This window comes from Pseudophryne corroboree, chromosome 1 (genome assembly GCF_028390025.1).
Source record: "Pseudophryne corroboree isolate aPseCor3 chromosome 1, aPseCor3.hap2, whole genome shotgun sequence".
NCBI lineage: Eukaryota > Metazoa > Chordata > Amphibia > Anura > Myobatrachidae > Pseudophryne > Pseudophryne corroboree.
In genome coordinates, this window is record NC_086444.1 from 566,488,887 (window position 1) to 566,508,481 (window position 19,595).

Consider the following 19,595-nt stretch of genomic DNA (forward strand, 5'->3'; position numbering starts at 1 on the left):
ATTCTCTATGGGTCCCAGTATTGTTGGGGCAGTGGCAATACTGCCCCCAGGGCATTGCACCCTTGACAATGGCACCTTCAGTATTGCCCTGCAGTTTAATTTTCCTGTTGGCGCCCCCTTAGTGTTGACACTGGTTTTAGTAGACAGGGAGACACAGAGATGAGTTATCTCCAAGTAATGAACATATATATATATATATATATATATATATATATAGAACAGACAGTAGAGGCACTCTCCAGAATTCATAAAGATGCAAAAAGGTGAATTTATTTATACGTTACACAATACACTCGAATGGTATTCCTTGATATGTCCTCAAGCGCTTTCGGCCCACAGAGGGCCTTCCTCAGGAGGCAGTATGTAATAATTCCATCAAAACATAAGACCAAACACAGGGTCTACCCGGATATCCAGCAGTAAGCTGGGTTATGCCTGACAGGCTCTATATACACCAGTGATCAATTAGAATTTGGCGCTAAACACGCCCCTAATATGACCTCATATCAAATGCGACATAATTATACAAACTAACATCTAAAGCAATCAGTACAAAATAAATACCAAAATTTCCCAACCAAGAAGGGGTAATGCAGGACACACTTATACTTAGCGGCCAGGCTCCATGTGACACAAGTGGGCAAAGCCCGTCCGTTGTAAACACTAATAGCGGACATTCCCCGTCCACAGCTGCTGAGTACAGACGGACCGCAGTGACGTGCGTAACTAGGCAACAAGCCGCACTTCCTGTCTGTGAAACGCACGTGTCACAAAGACGGAAGTAAAGCTGGAACGCATATCGGAACTCTCTTAGACAGAATAAAGACATCCAGTCTGTCAAATCCAAGTAAATTCTGAATTAATTCACTCCAATACGGAATCTATATTAAATAACATGGGACCTAGCCAGTTTAGTGTGTACCTCATTCCCCGGTGTAAAGAGCCAATCAGCTGCAGTTAAAAACCCCAAAGTTAAAGATAATAAACACACAATATACAAACCATAAGGGAATATACAAAAAATACACAAAAGAATTTAGTATTGATCAGACCATACAATGGGTACCCACTATTGCTGTATTATCTCTATGCAAAACTTGATATATAAATAAATAAATAGGATACCTCTTCATACAAAGATGAAGAAAATCTTATGATCCAATTAGTGGGTAACCCCAGTCGACCAATATTAAATCAAAAAAAAAACAAAAGAAACAGCCTTAGCTATAAAATATCATAATCACCACATATCCAGACAATAAAAATTCCTACATATGTATATACATATACCTATAGGTGTCGGTCAGAGCATATCACTACCCCTAATCAAAGATATTTTTTTAAAACAAACATCTATACGGGAAGATATGTATCAAAAGTGCTTTTGATACATATCTTCCCGTAAGTAACTTTGGGGTTTTTAACTGCAGCTGATTGGCTCTTTACACCGGGGAATGAGGTACACACTAAACTGGCTAGGTCCCATGTTATTTAATATAGATTCCGTATTGGAGTGAATTAATTCAGAATTTACTTGGATTTGACAGACTGGATGTCTTTATTCTGTCTAAGAGAGTTCCGATATGCGTTCCAGCTTTACTTCCGTCTTTGTGACACGTGCGTTTCACAGACAGGAAGTGCGGCTTGTTGCCTAGTTACGCACGTCACTGCGGTCCGTCTGTACTCAGCAGCTGTGGACGGGGAATGTCCGCTATTAGTGTTTACAACGGACGGGCTTTGCCCACTTGTGTCACATGGAGCCTGGCCGCTAAGTATAAGTGTGTCCTGCATTACCCCTTCTTGGTTGGGAAATTTTGGTATTTATTTTGTACTGATTGCTTTAGATGTTAGTTTGTATAATTATGTCGCATTTGATATGAGGTCATATTAGGGGCGTGTTTAGCGCCAAATTCTAATTGATCACTGGTGTATATAGAGCCTGTCAGGCATAACCCAGCTTACTGCTGGATATCCGGGTAGACCCTGTGTTTGGTCTTATGTTTTGATGGAATTATTACATACTGCCTCCTGAGGAAGGCCCTCTGTGGGCCGAAAGCGCTTGAGGACATATCAAGGAATACCATTCGAGTGTATTGTGTAACGTATAAATAAATTCACCTTTTTGCATCTTTATGAATTCTGGAGAGTGCCTCTACTGTCTGTTCTATAATTTGAATGCCTTTGCATTCTGGAGTGATCACCCCAGTCGTTGTCTCCTTTGAAGATGTGAGTGCGACCATTTTTTGGATATATATATATATATATATATATATATATTTCTGTCATCATACAGAAGACCATATATAAAAACAAAGACATTTTCCATTATGATTTGCAGAAAATTCTTGAATATAAATAAATAAATAAATAAATTAGAATTAATTAATAAAGGTGGCTATACACTGTCAGATAAGTCTCCATCAGACAAACAGACAGACATACCAGTTATCTGACATTGTCATACATTGCCAGATAAGTCTCCATCAGACAGACAGACAGACAGACAGACATACCAGTTATCATCAGACAATTGAATCTATCATATAAACCACAATGGTTTTTGCTTCGGAATGGGTCAAGCTTTGATAAAAAAAAATTATATATATATATATATATATATATATATATATATATACATACACACACACAATTTACTGCTGCATTTTGTAAATAGATCTCTAAGACAGAGCATCCCAAGTGGTTTTGTCTATAAAACATTAACTGCTTTAAATCTGGTGGCTAAATCTCAGAAGGCATGGCACTTGCCACAACTCACAGGCTATTACATTTGGGCCCAGGTCTGAAGTTCAAGCATGATCAGAATTTGAGCTTTATCATGGTCATTTCATCTAAAGTGCAGCGAGAGTTTTTCTTCATATATATTTGATATTGTTAGATATCCTACTGCATAGGTCACACCATACTCACTACAAACATGCACAAAATACAAAGACCTCTTGTGAAGTTGCTAAGCAAAAAACTTCAGTTACCTTTCTCTATACTGCCTGGTGGTCATTAAGATTTAGCATTAAAGTTTTCTCTTATGTTATATTTATTTTGCAAGGAATTAAGACAACTTTATTTTAATAAAGTTCTGAAATTATTTTATTGTGTATTTCCATAGGGGAAGATATGGATAAGAAAAATATGTGATTTTTCACTCTGTAGAACTAGGGACAATTGAGAGATGCTGTACCATCATTCATCTACTCCTCACGTTAGAAGAATGACACATCATGTATTTATTTATTTATTTTTATTTATTTATTTATTAACAGTTTCTTATATAGCTCAGCAAATTCCGTTGCTCTGTACAGTTAGAACAACAGTAATAGAACAAAACTGGGTAATAACAGACAGACATAGAGGTAGGAAGGCCCTGCTCGCAAGCTTACAATCTATAGGGATGTACATTATTCATAGGCACAAGAGCAATGCTCTGTGTATTTGCTGCTGAATGAATAATTTTTTCTCCTAGCTATTTGCATTGTTATTTTACTACAGTATATTAGGTAGCATGTCCTATTTTGATTTTATAGTATATAACTCAACTGACAAAAGCAAGATTGAACTAATATACTTTATAAGGAATGGTGTCTGATTTGGCTTGCGAATTGGCGGTGCGGCTCGGGGGCATGGTCGTGGCAGCTGCGTGACATCACATGCAGCCACCGCAACAGATAAGATGGCGCCGGGACTCCTGCGGCCGCAGCTAGGCTGTGCCGTCAGGAGTCATCCTTAGTTTATGCTGACAAGCAGAAATTTCGAAGCGATCGCAATTTCTGCTTGTTGAAGGGGAAGGGGGGGGGGGGGGGCATGCTAAGCATGCCCCCAGCATGCTAAGAAAAGGATGGCAAATTCTGGTGATTAGCAGAATTTGCTGTCCTTACTGAATTAGCCCCATGGTCCTCTACTGAACACTCAACTGCAGCTACAAGTTAGCTGCTATAAATCCCGGGTGGTCTTCAGGTTGCCGGCGGCTGGGCTCCTGGCGACCACCATACCGGCGCCGGAATCCCAACTGCCGGCATACCAATATCTTTTCTACCTCTTGGGGGTCCACGACCCCCCTGGAGGGAGAATAGATAGCTCATTTGCACTCGCCCAGCTGTCGGTATGCTGGCACCGGTATGCTGGTCGCCGGGACCCCGACCGCCGGCAAACCATACTACACCCATAAATCCCAATGGAAACAGATAGTATAAAGATATTTAAGCATGTGAGATTAACCCCTTTATTTGATTGCAATATTTGTATTGTATTATGATTTATGTTGTTTATTCACTCTATAATTATTCTTTGTGGCATATACCAACATCAGCATATAATAATAATAAATATAGCACTATAAAGACATAAGAAACTTAGTACTTCATAATGTAAAGTATTCTTCTATTTTACTTCGTGTTTATCATTTCTTTCTGGCCAGAGCCTCCACCCTCCTCCCCTTGTTCTGTCAGAACAGTAGCTTTCTTTGTAACTGAGCGCTGTTGTATTCTAGAGGGAAATATCTACCCAGGAATGTGGCTATATGTAACATGCCAGATGATGCCACAGAGGTCCGGCATTCTAAATCTGTAAAAGCATTGGTACCTCCCTGAACTAAAGAGTTTCGGACCTTTACATACACATTATGGTACCATTAAAAGGGAGAGAATCCTGAAATACACTGTATATATATATATATATATATATATAAACACATAGAATTGAGCGGCATTCTCAGGTCTTTAACAAAGAACGGGTCCTCAGCCCATCATAAGTTTGCAACGTTTCGGTAATTTTATTTCAACCGTCGTCAGGCATCATTATGCCTGACGACGGTTGAAATAAAATTACCGAAACGTTGCAAACTTATGATGGGCTGAGGACCCGTTCTTTGTTAAAGTCCTGAGAGTGCCGCTCAATTCTATGTGTTTATACAGTGGATAACTCTGCGAGAGAAGGCACCAGGTATTATATTCATTTAATCAGGAGTGCCGACCACTTGGACATCTATATATATATATATATATTTATTTATTGTTTGATACTATGAAAAGTAAGATAGAAAATGCGCTGTAACCTAAAGTACAAAGCAAACTATACAACTAATGGACAGTTAAAAATATCATTAATATAGCTTGGCCAATCCTTGAATTTAAAACAAAATGAAAATATTTAAAAAACTGTCACTGCACTAAAGTTCACATTTTACTGTACTGTATATCAGCAGCTAAGGGCTAAACTAAACTTCCATTCACTATATGTCAAACATGGGAACTCTATAGTTGCAAAATATTCTTGATTCTGAGATCGTTCTGTTATGAAGATGTGTTTCTGAATTATCGTGACCATCTGCATAGTATCACTTCACTTGTTCTGCATACATTTCTCTACATGATGGCCCTCATTCCGAGTTGATCGGTCGCAAGGCGAATTTAGCAGAGTTACACACGCTAAGCCGCCGCCTACTGGGAGTGAATCTTAGCTTCTTAAAATTGCGACCGATGTATTCGCAATATTGCGATTACTAACTACTTAGCAGTTTCAGAGTAGCTCCAGACTTACTCTGCCTGTGCGATCAGTTCAGTGCTTGTCGTTCCTGGTTGACGTCACAAACACACCCAGCGTTCGCCCAGGCACTCCCACCGTTTCCCCGGCCACTCCTGCGTTTTTTCCGGAAACGGTAGCGTTTTCAGCCACACGCCCCTGAAACGCCGTGTTTCCGCCCAGTAACACCCATTTCCTGTCAATCACATTACGATCGCCGGAGCGAAGAAAAAGCCGTGAGTAAAAATACTTTCTTCATAGTAAAGTTACTTGGCGCAGACGCAGTGCGAACATTGCGCATGCGTACTAAGCGGATTTTCACTGCGATGCGATGAAAAATACCGAGCGAACAACTCGGAATGAGGGCCGATATCTGTTCTTATTCCAAATGTTGGTTTATTCAAGCTTTACTAAAGACAAATGTTTAAAATACAGTAGATTTGCACTTTGTTTTTATTCAGGTTGTAGTGTGCTTTGTTTGCACAGTCTAGGATGCAACACTATGCAATAAAAGTGTTTATACATAGGCAGATGTGATCATTCTACCTCAGTGTTCGCAAACTTTCTTGATTCACGGTTTCCTAGGGCGTCAGTAATTTTTTCACGGCATACCTTAGCCTAAAGTTTTTTTATTGCGAACGACTGGAAAATGTATTAAATTAAATAAACTATTATTATTATTATTACTAATTATTTATATAGCACATGCATATCCCACACCGCTTTACAGAGAATATTTGCCCATTCCCATCACTCCTTACCCCAGTGGAGCTTACACTCTTAATTTACCTACCACATGCACATGCTTACACACTAGGGTTAATTTTTTAATTGGGAGCCAATTAACCTACCAGTATATATCTCTTACAGTATGTCCTAGTGCATACTGGGGAACTGTACGTTAGTACCATGGGGTATAGATCCGGTCCACTAGAGCCTGGCACTTTAAAACCTTTAGTGTGTGTATGTGTGTGCTGGATCCTCCCCTCCATGCCCCTCCTACCAGACTCAGTCTAGAAAAATGTGCCCAAGGAGCTGGGTGCATTTCTCTGGAGTATCAGAGAGTATCCTTTATTTTTTTATTTTAGTTATTTATTTTCAGGTAGTACTGGTATAACCAGTCTATCTGCTTCATAGGACTTAGAGGGGGGACCGAACCAAACTTCTGAGGGTTAATGGTTCGTAATCCCAGCTGACAGGAAACTGAGCTCCCGAGGTGCTGTTTCACACACCATACTGTGTGTGCCCACACCAGCAGCTAGCCAGCACCCTCTAACAGATGCCGATGAGTCACAGGTGCGGTGAGTGTTAACACTGGGGTCCTGGTTAGCGGGTCCCCGGTGCGGTTTGGCGACATGTCACGCGGCAGTCACGGGCCATGAGCTGCGGTGCCCGCCGCGGACTACACTGGCTCAGCAGGCTTTATGCTCCACAGGGTGCTCAGTGTAGGCATTGTAGGCATTGTGTGTACTGTGTATCTTACTTCTAAAATCCAGTATAAACAACTTAGTGGAACCGCACGCCATTACAGGGGCGGGGCTTCCCAGTGAGCGAGACCAGAGGCGGGAAGGTGCCATTTCCTGCTGCTGCGGATCACAGGCTGCATGCACACTGTTCCTCCACGGACCCTCACTGTTACAGACTCTGTACTGATACCAGGGGGTCAAAGCAGGGGAGCACATCTGCGGTAGCGCCGCTGCGCATAAGTAAGGTGATACACATATTTTCACACACTGCATTGCTGTGTTCTGTGTGCTGGTCTCTGTTTCTCTGTGTCACTCCAGGGGCTCTCTAGGGTCTGTGAGGAGGTGTTTTCAGTGGGTTTGCACTGCAAGACAGTTGTGTACAATATGTCTGTTGGCATGGTGATGTGTACTGCTGGTAACTCTACCCCTTCTTCTGCGGGGTCCCTCATGTGTGAACAGTGCTCCTTATCGCCACAGGATCACAGTACATAGGCACCTGACTGGCTAGCTACCTTTAAGAGCATGATTCACAATGTGAATTCAGAATTAGCTGTTAAACCAGTCTATTGATTGTATGGCTAAAGCAGCAGATACCAGAAAGGCTTCTCAGCCCCCTCTGTTGGTTTCACATAAACGCTCACTGACACAGGTGCTCCAGTCTGCTTCTGATTCTGACCAGCCTGATGTAGAGGATGATGATATGGATGAGGACAGCTCTCTTTCCCCCAGGGTGGAAGCCCTCATTTATACTGTAAGAGAGGTTCTTCACATACCCGATCAGGAAACAGAACCAGATGAGGAGTTGTACTTTAATGTTAGACCCAAGACCTCAGCCACATTTCCTGTGTCTAAGGAGTTAAACTCCCTGGCCAGGGAGGCATGGGTGAACCCTGACAAGAAATTCAAAACTCCTCAGAGGTTTTTATGTACTTTTCCCCTCCCAGCTGATGACAGGAAGGTATGGGAAAAACCCCCATCAGTCGATACGTCTCTGTCCAGACTGTCTAAGAAATTGGTATTGCTGGTGCCAGGGGCTATTATCCCTAAAAGACCCTGCTGACCGTAAAATTGAGATCACTCTCCAGGCAATATATACTGCTGCGGGCGTAGCACAGCGCCCCACAATAGTTTGTAGTTGGATTTCTTGGGCAGTAGTCAAGTGGTCTAATAATATTATTAATGGATTAGCCACTCTGCCCCAGGATGAGGTCATTACTCTGCTGCAACACATACAGGATGCTGCAAATTTTATGAGCGAAGCTATAAAGGAATTGTGTAAGATAAATGGGCGCACTACTGCTATGGCAGTTTCGGCTCGTGGAGCTCTGTGGTTACGACAATGGTCAGCAGATGCAGATTTCAAAAAGGGTGTAGAAAATCTTCCCTTTACAGGTGATGCCTTGTTTGGAGACGAGTTAAATAAATGGATCTCTCAGGCAATGGCGGGTAAGTCTGCCTATCTGCCATAGGCTCGACGTTCTTGCGCAGGACCCTCCTTGCAGTCTTTCATGTGGCAAGGTTCAGAGGCAGGGGCCGAGGGGTTTTCACTACTCCCAGAGGATCTCATGGTAAGTCCCGTAAACCTGCAACGGCTGCGTCCCTGGACCAGACCACCGGATCCCCTGCCACTAAGCCTTCCGCGTGATGGTGGGCCCCAGCAACAAGGCGACTTTCAGTTATGTGCTTACCTTCAACACTTCACCCACGTGTGGGCGAAGTTCTGCCAGGATCCTTGGGTGAGGGACCTCATTTAATTTCCCAGGAATACCAGCTGGAATTTCAAGCGCTTCCTCCTCACAGATTTTTCAGGTCGGGCTTACCAGTTTTACCCGCACCAAGAGTTACCTTGCAAGAGGCTATTCAAAAACTTTTGCAGACAGGAGTGGTGGTTCCAGAACCTCCTCTGTTACGCAACAGAGGTTTTTACTCCAGTCTTTTGGACGTTCCAAAACCAGACGGTTCAGTGCAACCCATCTTGAATCTGAAGTCTCTAAACCCATATCTGCGGGTGTTCAAATTCAAGTTGGAATCCCAGTGGGTAGTGGTGTCCAGTCTAGGGGAGGGGGAATTCCTGGTATCTCTAGATGTCAAGGATGCTTACCTACACATTCCCATGTGGCCCCCTCATCAGGCTTACCTCAGGTTCACCATATTGGATGACCATTTCCAGTTTCAAGCCTTGCCCTTTGGCCTGTCCACAGCTCCGAGGGTCGTCATCAAGGTCATGGCGGAGATGATGCTGCAACTGCGCATGATGGGAGTCAACATAGTCCCCTACTTGGACGATCTCCTGATAAAGGCTATGTGCAGGGAGCGTCCACTGCACAGCATCGATCTGACGACTCGCTTCTTACGGATTATGGGTGGATCCTAAATTTTCAGAAATCTCACCTGGAACCGGCCCAACGACTTAAGTTCCTGGGAATGATACTGGATACAGTGTCTCAAAAGGTGTTTCTTCTGAGGTACAAGGCCTTAGCTATCTAAGCTAAGATCCGCTCAGTGCTCCGTCCTCGCAAGGTACCCATACATCTTTGCATACGCTTTCTGGGCAGGATGGTAGCTGCTTATGAGGCAATTCAATATGGCAGATTTCATGCCCGGCCATTCCAGCTGGATCTGCTGGACAAATGGTCAGGGTCTCACCTTCACATGCATCAGGAAGTGACCTTATCTCCGAAAGCCTGGATTTCTCTATTATGGTGGCTGCAAGTTCCTCACCTGGTAGAAGGCAGGAATTTCAATATCCACTCGTGGATTCTACTGACACCGGATGCCAGCCTTCGGTGTTGGGTGGCTGTGACCCGTGGGGTCCAGTTCCAGTGGCTATGGTCGACTCAGGAATCTGCTCTGCCGATAAACATCCTGAAACTCAGGGCAATTTACAATGCGCTTCTGCAGGCTTCCCACCTCCTGAAGGATCAGGCGATCCAGTTTAATCGGACAATGCCACGGCGGTGGCATACATACACCAACAAGGGGGAACAAGAAGCAGGGCGGCGATGCGAGAAGTGTCAAAAATACTCTTCTGGGCGGAGGCCAATGCAAAGGCCATCTCAGCCATATTCATTCCGGGAGTGGACAACTGGGAAGCAGACTTCCTCAGCAGACACGACCTCCATCCGGGGCAATGGATCCTACATCCCCAGGTGTTTCAACAGTTAATTCACCAGTGGGGCTGTTCGCAGATAGATCTGATGGCTTCTCTTCTCAACAAGAAGCTATGCCGTTAATGTTCCAAAATGAGGGATCCACAGGCTGTAGCAATGGACGTGCTGACGACACCATGGACGTACCAGTTTGTGTCCCTGTTCCCTCCTCTACCGCTAATCCCAAAGGTTCTAAAAAGACTAAGAAGAGAAAGTGTTCATGCAATTCTAATTGCCCTGGATTGGCCTTGACAGGCGTGGTACTTGGACCTCCTCGCTATGGCTCTGGAGGATCCCTGGCCTCTGCCGCTTGAAAGGGATCTTCTTCAGCAAGGTCCGTTCGTGTATCCAGATTTACCGCAGCTATGTTTGACGGCTTGGAAGTTGAGAGGGAGATTCTAGCCAGAAAAGGTCTTCCCTCCAGGGTTATTTCCATTATCATCGTATCTGTAAAAAGTATGTTTCCTGGTGTGAAAGTAGAAAGGTTTCTCCCGTGGAATTTAGAATTGGTCACTTTCTACCTTTCCTGCAAGCGGGAGTGGATATGGGCCTACGTTTAGGCTCCATCAAAGTGCAGATTTCAGCGCTATCTATTTTCCAGAAACAACTTGCAAAGTTGCCGGAAGTACAGACTTTCCTAAAAGGATTTCTTCATTTGCAACCACCCTTTGTACCTCCCGCGGCTCCATGGAATCTCAATGTGGTTCTGTCCTTTCTTTAATTGGACTGGTTTGAACCCTTACATAGGGTGGAATTTAAATTTCTTTCCTGGAAGACTGTGATATTACTAGCATTGGCGTCTGCCAGACGTGTCTCTGAATTGGGGGCCTTATCCTGTAAGAGCCTTATTTGATTTTTCATGAAGATACTGTAGGCCAGAACTCAGGACCTGGCCTCAGTTTTTGCCAAAAGTGGTGTCAGCTTTTCACGTGAATCAACTATTGTGGTTCCGGTATTGTCTGACGCTTCCGTTGGCCCAGAGTCCTTGGATGTGGTGAGGGCTCTGAAGATTTATGTCAAGAGGACAGCTCGTCATCGGAAATCTGATTCGCTGTTTGTTTTTTATGATGCCACCACGATTGGTTGTCCGGCTTCTAAGCAATCTATTTCTCGTTGGCTCCGGTTGACCATTCAACAAGCCTATACTTCGGCAGCTCTGCCTTTGCCGACGTCTATTCAGGCCCACTCAACGAGATCTGTGGGCTCTTCCTGGGCGGCTGCCCAGGGCGTCTTGGCCTTACAGTTGTCTGGTCTAGTTCGAACACTTTTGTGAAGTTCTATAGGTTCGACACCTTGGCCAAGGATGACTTTCAGTTTGGTCAGGCAATTTTACAGGGGAAAGAAAAAAAAGACATTTTGTTTCCCCCAGGGGTCTCAGCACTCTCCCACCCATTTGGGAGCTTTAGGACTTCCCCATGGTACTAACGTACAGTTCCCCAGTATCCACTAGGACGTAAGACAAATAGGAATTTGATACCTACCGGTAATTCCTTTTCTCTTAGTCCGTAGTGGATACTGGGCGTCCGCCTCAGTGCTTCGATTTCCTGCTTACCTGAGTAAGTGTTTGGTTGGGCTGCCATTGCGGTCCCCTTATGTTGTTGGAATAGCTTTGCTATCCTGGTTTGGTTGGTGTTGCTATCCTCTGTTTGGGTTAGCACCCTCCTTTTTGATTATGGTTGGGTGTTGGCTTAGTGCCTCACCGCTGTTGTACCTGTTTTCTTCTCTCGTGGTATGTCTGTCTCCTCGGTCACAGTTTCCTGGACTAAGTCTGGTAGGAGGGGCATGGAGGGGAGGAGCCAGCACACACATACACAGACTAAAGGTTTCAAAGTGCCAGGCTCCAGTGGACCCGATCTATACCCCATGGACTTAACGTACAGTTACCCAGTATCCACTATGGACTACGAGAAAATTCCTATTTTTTGGATTATGGGAGAAAAAACTGGAGTACCTGGAGGAAACCCACGCAAGTACGGGGAGAATATACAAACTCCACACAGTTGGGTTCATGGTGGGAATTAAACCGATGACCTCAGTGCTGTGAGGCAGTAATACTAACCATTACACCATCAGTTCTGCCTAATTTGTGCTTATATGTTTTCCTTAGGTTGAGTTATGAGGTGGACAGGGTTACACTTCTATTTGTCCACAAATTTTAGCCACGAGCTCTGGTTTTACCTATCACATGGATCATAAATAATGAATTTGGTCCTAGAACTCCTACATGGGGCACTCCGGCAAGTATCGTGAGGCACCCCATGGTACCAAGGCACCCAGTTTGCTAGCCTCTTCTCCACCTGATGAGCAACTCAGCTTATGTCCAGTATAGACCATGACTACAGATGGAGCCTCCGTTATCTTGGCTGTTTCTCAGCCTAAACGGAGGTTTAGTCGCACCTATGCGATAGCTTAGGTTGCTGAGTTTAATCATAGACGCATTGAGGCACGACTACATACTTAGCATGCAATACACATCTCCACCATTGGGTGGCTAATGCTCCACTAATCCAGTACTTTAGAGCAAATAGCGGCAGAATGATCTACAGTACGAGCTCTGGCAAATGATCAGTGACGACTGTAATGTTAATGTACACACAGACCAATGGTCAGACGGAGAGAGAGTAAATAGAAAAAAATATATATATATATTTTATACAGATGCAAACGAACGTATTAAAAACTTGTCAATTGCCGTGTTAATGCATGTGAGCATCCAAGTCCCGTAGACAACGCAATAGAGTAAAAATTAATATAGTGTATGCAGACGCAACTAATGTGTGAAAGCAATAATGTAGTTCATTGACATTAAAGTATGTATAGTATACTGTAGAATATGAGCGTCCGAGTCCCTTAACGGCATAAACAAACACCAATGGGAAGGAATCGCTGCTTACAGCACTTTTACACATGAGCTTGTGTATCTTCCATGAAGCGATGTGGGCAAGTGGTGAAGTCTTCCGTCTCCCATGCTGACAGTCCTGGGTTTGATTCCCAAGGTGCGAGTGTATTTATTTATTTTCTGACACTTACATTATTATTATTATTATTATTATTATTATTTTAATCTATCGTAATATACCTTCACATTCAATAGAAGTGTGCACACAGGTTTTACATAAATCAGGGTAAAACTGCAAGAGTGTCTCATTCCGCTATCTAAAATACACAGCTGTAATGAGGACCCGTAGACATATGTGTGTATTTTAGCTAGGGTATTCAGACCCTCCTTCAGCATTGCCTTGTAGCCTGCAAAACCTATGCCGTTGCTCGCTCCATAGCTGAGGGCTGCCACGAGGCTGGGGGTCATGGGCGGCAACCATTTTGTCAGTTTGCTATGCGTCGGCGAGTCTGGTGTATCGTTATGTGCATAGAGCTCACTTATCCCTATCGCCCCTGTGTATTTTAGCTAGGGCATTCAGATGTTCCTTCAGCATTGCCCTGTAGCCTGCAAAACCGGTGACGTCGCTCATTCCATGTCTGAGGGCTGCCACAGGGTGGGGGGACTTGGGAGGTGGCCATTTTGTCATTTTGTTATGCGTTGGTTGAGTCTGGTGTATCGTTATGTGCATAGAGCTCGCTTATTCCTATTGCTCCTGTGTATTTTAACTAGGGGATTCAGACGCTCCTTCAGCATTGCCCTGCAGCCTGCAAAACCTATGCAGTCACTGGCTCTATAGCTGAGGGCTTCCACAAGGCAAGGGATCACGGGTGGTAGCCATTTCAATCGAGTCTGACCTGCTACAGTATTGTAAGTGTACCGTATGGTGCATAGAACCTTATCCTCATAGCCGCTGTGTATTTTACAGTAGATATGCTCCTGCAGCTTTGCCCTGCTTTATATAAAACTTGTGTGCACTTTGCCCTGCTTCACTGTATGCAAAATTTGTGTACAATAGATACAAAAAGAAAAAATTAATAAAGTGTCAGGAAAAAATTAACATGCATTCGCACTTTGGGAATCAAACCCGGGACTCTAAGCATGGGAAGCGGAACACTTCACCACTCGTACACGTTGCCGCATGACAGATACATAAGCCCATTGGTTTTGATTATGCGGTAATGGCTACAGGATTCGGATGCTCACATATCCAAAACATCAATAGACCATACTGTACCTGTAACACGTTCGTTTGCGTCTGTATACACTGCTGTTTTTTGTCTGCGGCACTTGGACGCTCACATATTCCCAACTTCAATTGACTATACTGTGGCTTTATCACGTTCGTTTGCGTCAGTATACTGTACTACTGTATTGCATCTGTACATTGTAATATACTGTATTACATACAGTACTGTAGCATATTGTAGCGTAATGAGACGCACCAGTAAAGTAGTTCTTACGTTGTAGTTCAGTATTGTATTTTAATGGAGACCACACGCATGCGCAATGGTAATTTTAAAAAGTGACATCTGGTGGATGATCGCAGGTATTATACTTAAAGGTAACGCCAAATGCTCTGTGCGCCTCCCCACGATTAGGCGCGCCTCCCTACGACTAGGCACGCCTCCTAGCGCCCAGGCACGCTGCGTATGCTTGATCGTGACTAAAGCCTCTGCCAGCCAAGATAACGGAAGCTCCATCTGTACATGCATGTCAGATCATTTTCAGAATATTGAAAGAAACTTGAAAATATTAAACACATGTTACTAAAGAGAGTCATCCTAGGTCAACACACAATGCAATCTACTGCCTATGTGGACTAAAGTGGTATCAATGGCCATTGATAGCACAGTGTGTATGCAATCCTCAAGCATCTTTTATTTTGGAACAAGTACTGTATTACTATTTCTGTCTGAACAAAAGCAAAATGTTCGGTTCTAGTTTTATGCCTGACACTGTGGGGCCTATTTATTAGCAAAAACCAGCCAGATAATGATGATTTATATAGCTGCTCATAACAATTAAAGATATTACTCCCATTATCTCTGTAGTAATGCATTTTATTCTTCTTCTTCTTCTTCTTCTTCTTATTATTATTATTATATTATCCTTTATTTATATGGCGCCACAAGGGTTCCGCAGCGCCCAATTACAGAGTATATATGCACATAATCAAAACAGGAAAACAGTGACTTACAGTTGAAGACAATATAGGACAAGAACAGGGTAACTAAGCATAACTACACCAGTAGACGACATAGAGATAAGTTTCAAGGTGGCCAAAAAAACTGCAGGATTTGGGCAGTTGAGGATTATTAAAGTTAGAAAAGGATAAGGGCCCTACTCGTGAGAGCTTACATTCTAAAGGGGAGGGGCATAAGTCCCCTCTGCAGTAACACATTACACATCCCCGCTGTATTAACACATTTTTCATTACTCTGTAGTAACACATTCCCTGTCATCTCTGTAGTGTCACAACTACCATCACCTCTACAGTGTCAAATCCACCACCATCTGTTTAGTAACACATTTGCCTCTCACCGCTGTAGTAACACATACTACCATCCTGTAGAAATACAATCTCTCACCCTGTAGCAAGCCATCCACCTGTTATAGTAACAAATTCTTCCTCCCTTGTAGTCACACTTTTCCCCACCACTGTAGCAACACATGACAACCTCACTCAACACATCACCCCAGGGGCAAAAAGGTGCATTGATGGGCCACATAGTCAAAAATGGGCGGGGCTCAGCTATACCGCTCTAGCCTCCCATGTCCCTCTGTCTGCTCTCTAGATTTTAGTGGAAGGTATTCTCTTTATAAAAGCAGTAATGAAGGTTTAGATCCTTTCCCTGTGCTCTTGTGAGGTACTTTTTCCACAAATAAATATTGACATAAGGGTCTATTCACGAAGCAGTGAAAAGAGTGGAGAAATGAGCCATCCGAAAAGTTGTCCATGGCAACCAATCAGTGTTGAGGTAACATTTATAAAGTGCATTCTATAAAATTATATGTAGCAGCTGATTGGCTGCCATGGGCAACTTCTCCACTGGCTCACTTCTCTACACTTTTCACTGCTTCGTGAATAGACCCTCATAGGGGTCTTTTAATGAAGCAGTGAAAAGAGTAGAGAAAAGGACCATAAGACCAATAAGCATTAAGGAAAGTAGTCTAAGTCTGGGGATTATTCACAAGCACACCCATGATATTAGCTTCCTCTAATGGACTTTAGGGTTTTGCAAGCTTACCCAGTGCTCCATCTCTGTGGCATACAAGGGTACATAAAAGTGTTTGTGGGGGAGAAGAACTTTGCACAGGGGGGAGTATTTTGGTGGAATATGGACACTTCTTGTGAAGTCCATAGTATGTGCCTAGTTCTATGGTTGCTATCTCCACATGGATGTCCCAACTCTACCAACAGCTCATCCTGCTCATATTGACTACTCCCAGAGTCACCATCTTCATAAAAAAAAACATAATTTGCTTACTTTTCTAAGCTCAGTTCTGTTATTCTCCCATGCCTATAAAGACTGCAACAACACCACCACTAATACATACATCTGAAAAGCTCATCTGAAATTCATCTAATCTCATCTCATCTCTGTCAGATCTGTGGTTATGTCTGTCCCCGGAGGGGGCACTAGTGGGTTAGTGGTGGTGTGATGGGGAAACCGAGGAGGCTGTAAGATATTCCTGCGCATGTGCGCAATGATGTTTATTAAATGCTCACAAGTATAAACAGTAATTGAAGCAGATTTAAACTTGAGATGAATGGTACAAGAAATGCTGACAACGATGAAATAAACAGTCACAGGTATTTAGCTGGTCTGGAAACCAGTGCAGTAATTAGGCAATGAAATACAGGCAATGAACTAATCTGGAAACTAGTGGCGATCACTCTCACAGTTGGTTTGGAAACCAGCAACGATACTCCACACAGTCAGTTTGTAATGCAAAGTCCACAACCAAGCAAGGTTAAGCAGGAGACAACTTGAAACACATATGAAGTTGTTGTATTAAGTGCCAGATGTCATAGCACAATGCTGAATGCAAGTTAACCATACACAGGTGAAGATAATGAATAGCACCTGAAGAAAGTCTCTTACTGCAAAAGGTGGAGGCTGACTGTAGCAGAAGTTGGAGCTGAAGTGAATGCCGGGACCTGTAGTTCCATAGGAATACTGGAACCAAGAGATCACTTGAAGATGCCAGAAATAGGAGATTGCTGGAAACAGGAGATTGAAGACTGGAGACTTGAGACTGGAAACTGGAGATTGGAAACTGGAACTAGGAGACGCTATGCAGCAATGCAACGCATTGTCCAAGGTGATGAGACTGAGCCAATGCTCTGGATTTATACTTCTTGGTCAGCAGTTTTTGGATACTTGGATCATGTGAGCAATCACAGCGCATGATTGGATGCTCTCCGGTCAGCTGACCGCAAGTGTCATGGCGGCGCCCATGCTGTACAGATGGCCGGTACACAGGAGGGCACCCGCAGAATGGACTTCAGGGGTTCACTACAATAGTGGGTACTGCGCTCCGCAGACAGGATGCTCATACAGCCGCAGACTGGGACCGTGACCTCCTGAGGCCTGCACACCAGCGCGCCGGTAAGTGAGACATCACTGAATGCTGATTCCTGACAATCTCAAATTCATCTCAAATCTCAATTTTTACCCTCTCAAATCTAATTATGACAAAACATCACAGGGTATATTTACTAAAGTGCAGGTTTTGAGTAGTGGAGAACCAATCAGATTCTGCTTGTCATTTATATAGTACCTTCTAAAAGATAATACCAAGAATCTGATTGGTTGCTATGGCCAACATCTCCACTTCTATAAACCCGCACTTTAGTAAATATACCCCCACATGATTTCTTCCATGCTGCTACCCAGTTATGGAATTCTCTACCTTTCCCAACAGCCTTCACATATTTAATAAGTACATTAAGCATTTCCCTACTCCCACCTATACTATTCGCACTAATGCCCCCTCACAACTGTCCCAATCTACAGTCTGAGACCCAGTCTCTACTCTTGTCTAAGCTGTGTCCTATACAAATTAGAATGTAAGTGTTATGATTCCAGCACTCTGGTCAGAGGAGATCTTATGGCAAGGACCGGAGCACTGGAACGGAATGCTGGGGAAAGGAGCAGGACAGGAAAATAGCCCCTGGCGCCCTAACTCTGTTGTCTCACCCGTGTTGTCAGAAATCCCCTGCGAGACTATGGTTTCTTGAGCCCTTGGCAGCCGCGTTTGAAGGGCGGATTATGTCTGCCCAACTTCGATGCCCCCCGGTCTTAATGAGAGACAAAGGGAAACCCTAGACAGGGTGATAACAAGAGGCCCTCTAACTAAACAACCAGGCCAGGGGCTAAGCAAACTCAAAACTATAATATGTGCGGAGAAACCGCCAGGGAAAAGGACAACCAAAATATCCACTTGTCCAATTTTCCTACCCGGCACCGCCGAGTACCAGAGAGGACTTGTGGAAGCGGAACCCTCCGCAAATGCTCCAAACACAAAATATAAAAGGTAAAGCGGCTGAGCCGCAACACACGGCAGAGCCGCAACTCACGAACACCACTGGATATAAAACGGTGATCAGTCAGGACTCCAGGGAACCAAACGACCTCTTGGGATGAGATGACAACTCCCGAATACCGGACTTCTGAGGACTGGAATGACCGGATACAGCAGGACTGGAAACAGACTCTCAGCAAACAAAGGCAGCATGCAGGAAGCTATTACCGGCGTCTGTGAGAAGCCCTGGGAGTGTATTTAACAAGGAGTCCTCCAATCAGCTGCTAAAGGCTGATTAGAATAAATGCCGTGCAGCTGCCTTGCTGCACGGCCAGAGAGCAGGTGAATATCTAAATTTCCTAAAGCCTAGCAACGGGGAACGCGGTCCGCCATTGGCGTCCCCGTTGCTAGGGTCCGTGCGGCTCAGCACGCCCGGCGTCTAGCGTTGCTAGGGAGTCGGCGGCTGTACGTGCACGGCGTCTCTAGTTGCTAGGCGCCGGGCCGCGCAGACCATCAAGCGGACCCCGGCGCCTAACAGTACCCCCCCCCCTTGAGGAGGGGTCAAGGAACCCCTAAAGCCAGGTTTCTGAGGAAATTCCTGAAAAAATGCCCTCTTGAGCCTCGGGGCATGAAGATCCTTATCCAGGACCCAAGACCTTTCCTCCGGACCATAGCCTTTCCAGTGAACCAGAAAATACAGCCGATCCCGGGACAATTTGGAATCGAGAACCTTCTCTACCAAGAACTCCTGTTGTCCCTGTACATCCACTGGAGATCTACCCTGAGAGATCTTCCGAGGAAATCTACTGGAAGAAACGTATTGTTTCAACAGGGAACAATGAAACGTATTTCCAATCCTGAGAGATCTTGGTAAACGTAACCGAAAGGCAACTGGGTTGACTCTTTTAATAATAAGAAATGGCCCAATAAATTTGGGTCCCAGTCTAGCCGAGGATTGTCGAAGCCTGATGTTGCGAGTCGACAACCACACCCTATCTCCCACCTTAAAAGTGCAAGGACGTCGGAGCCTGTCAGAAA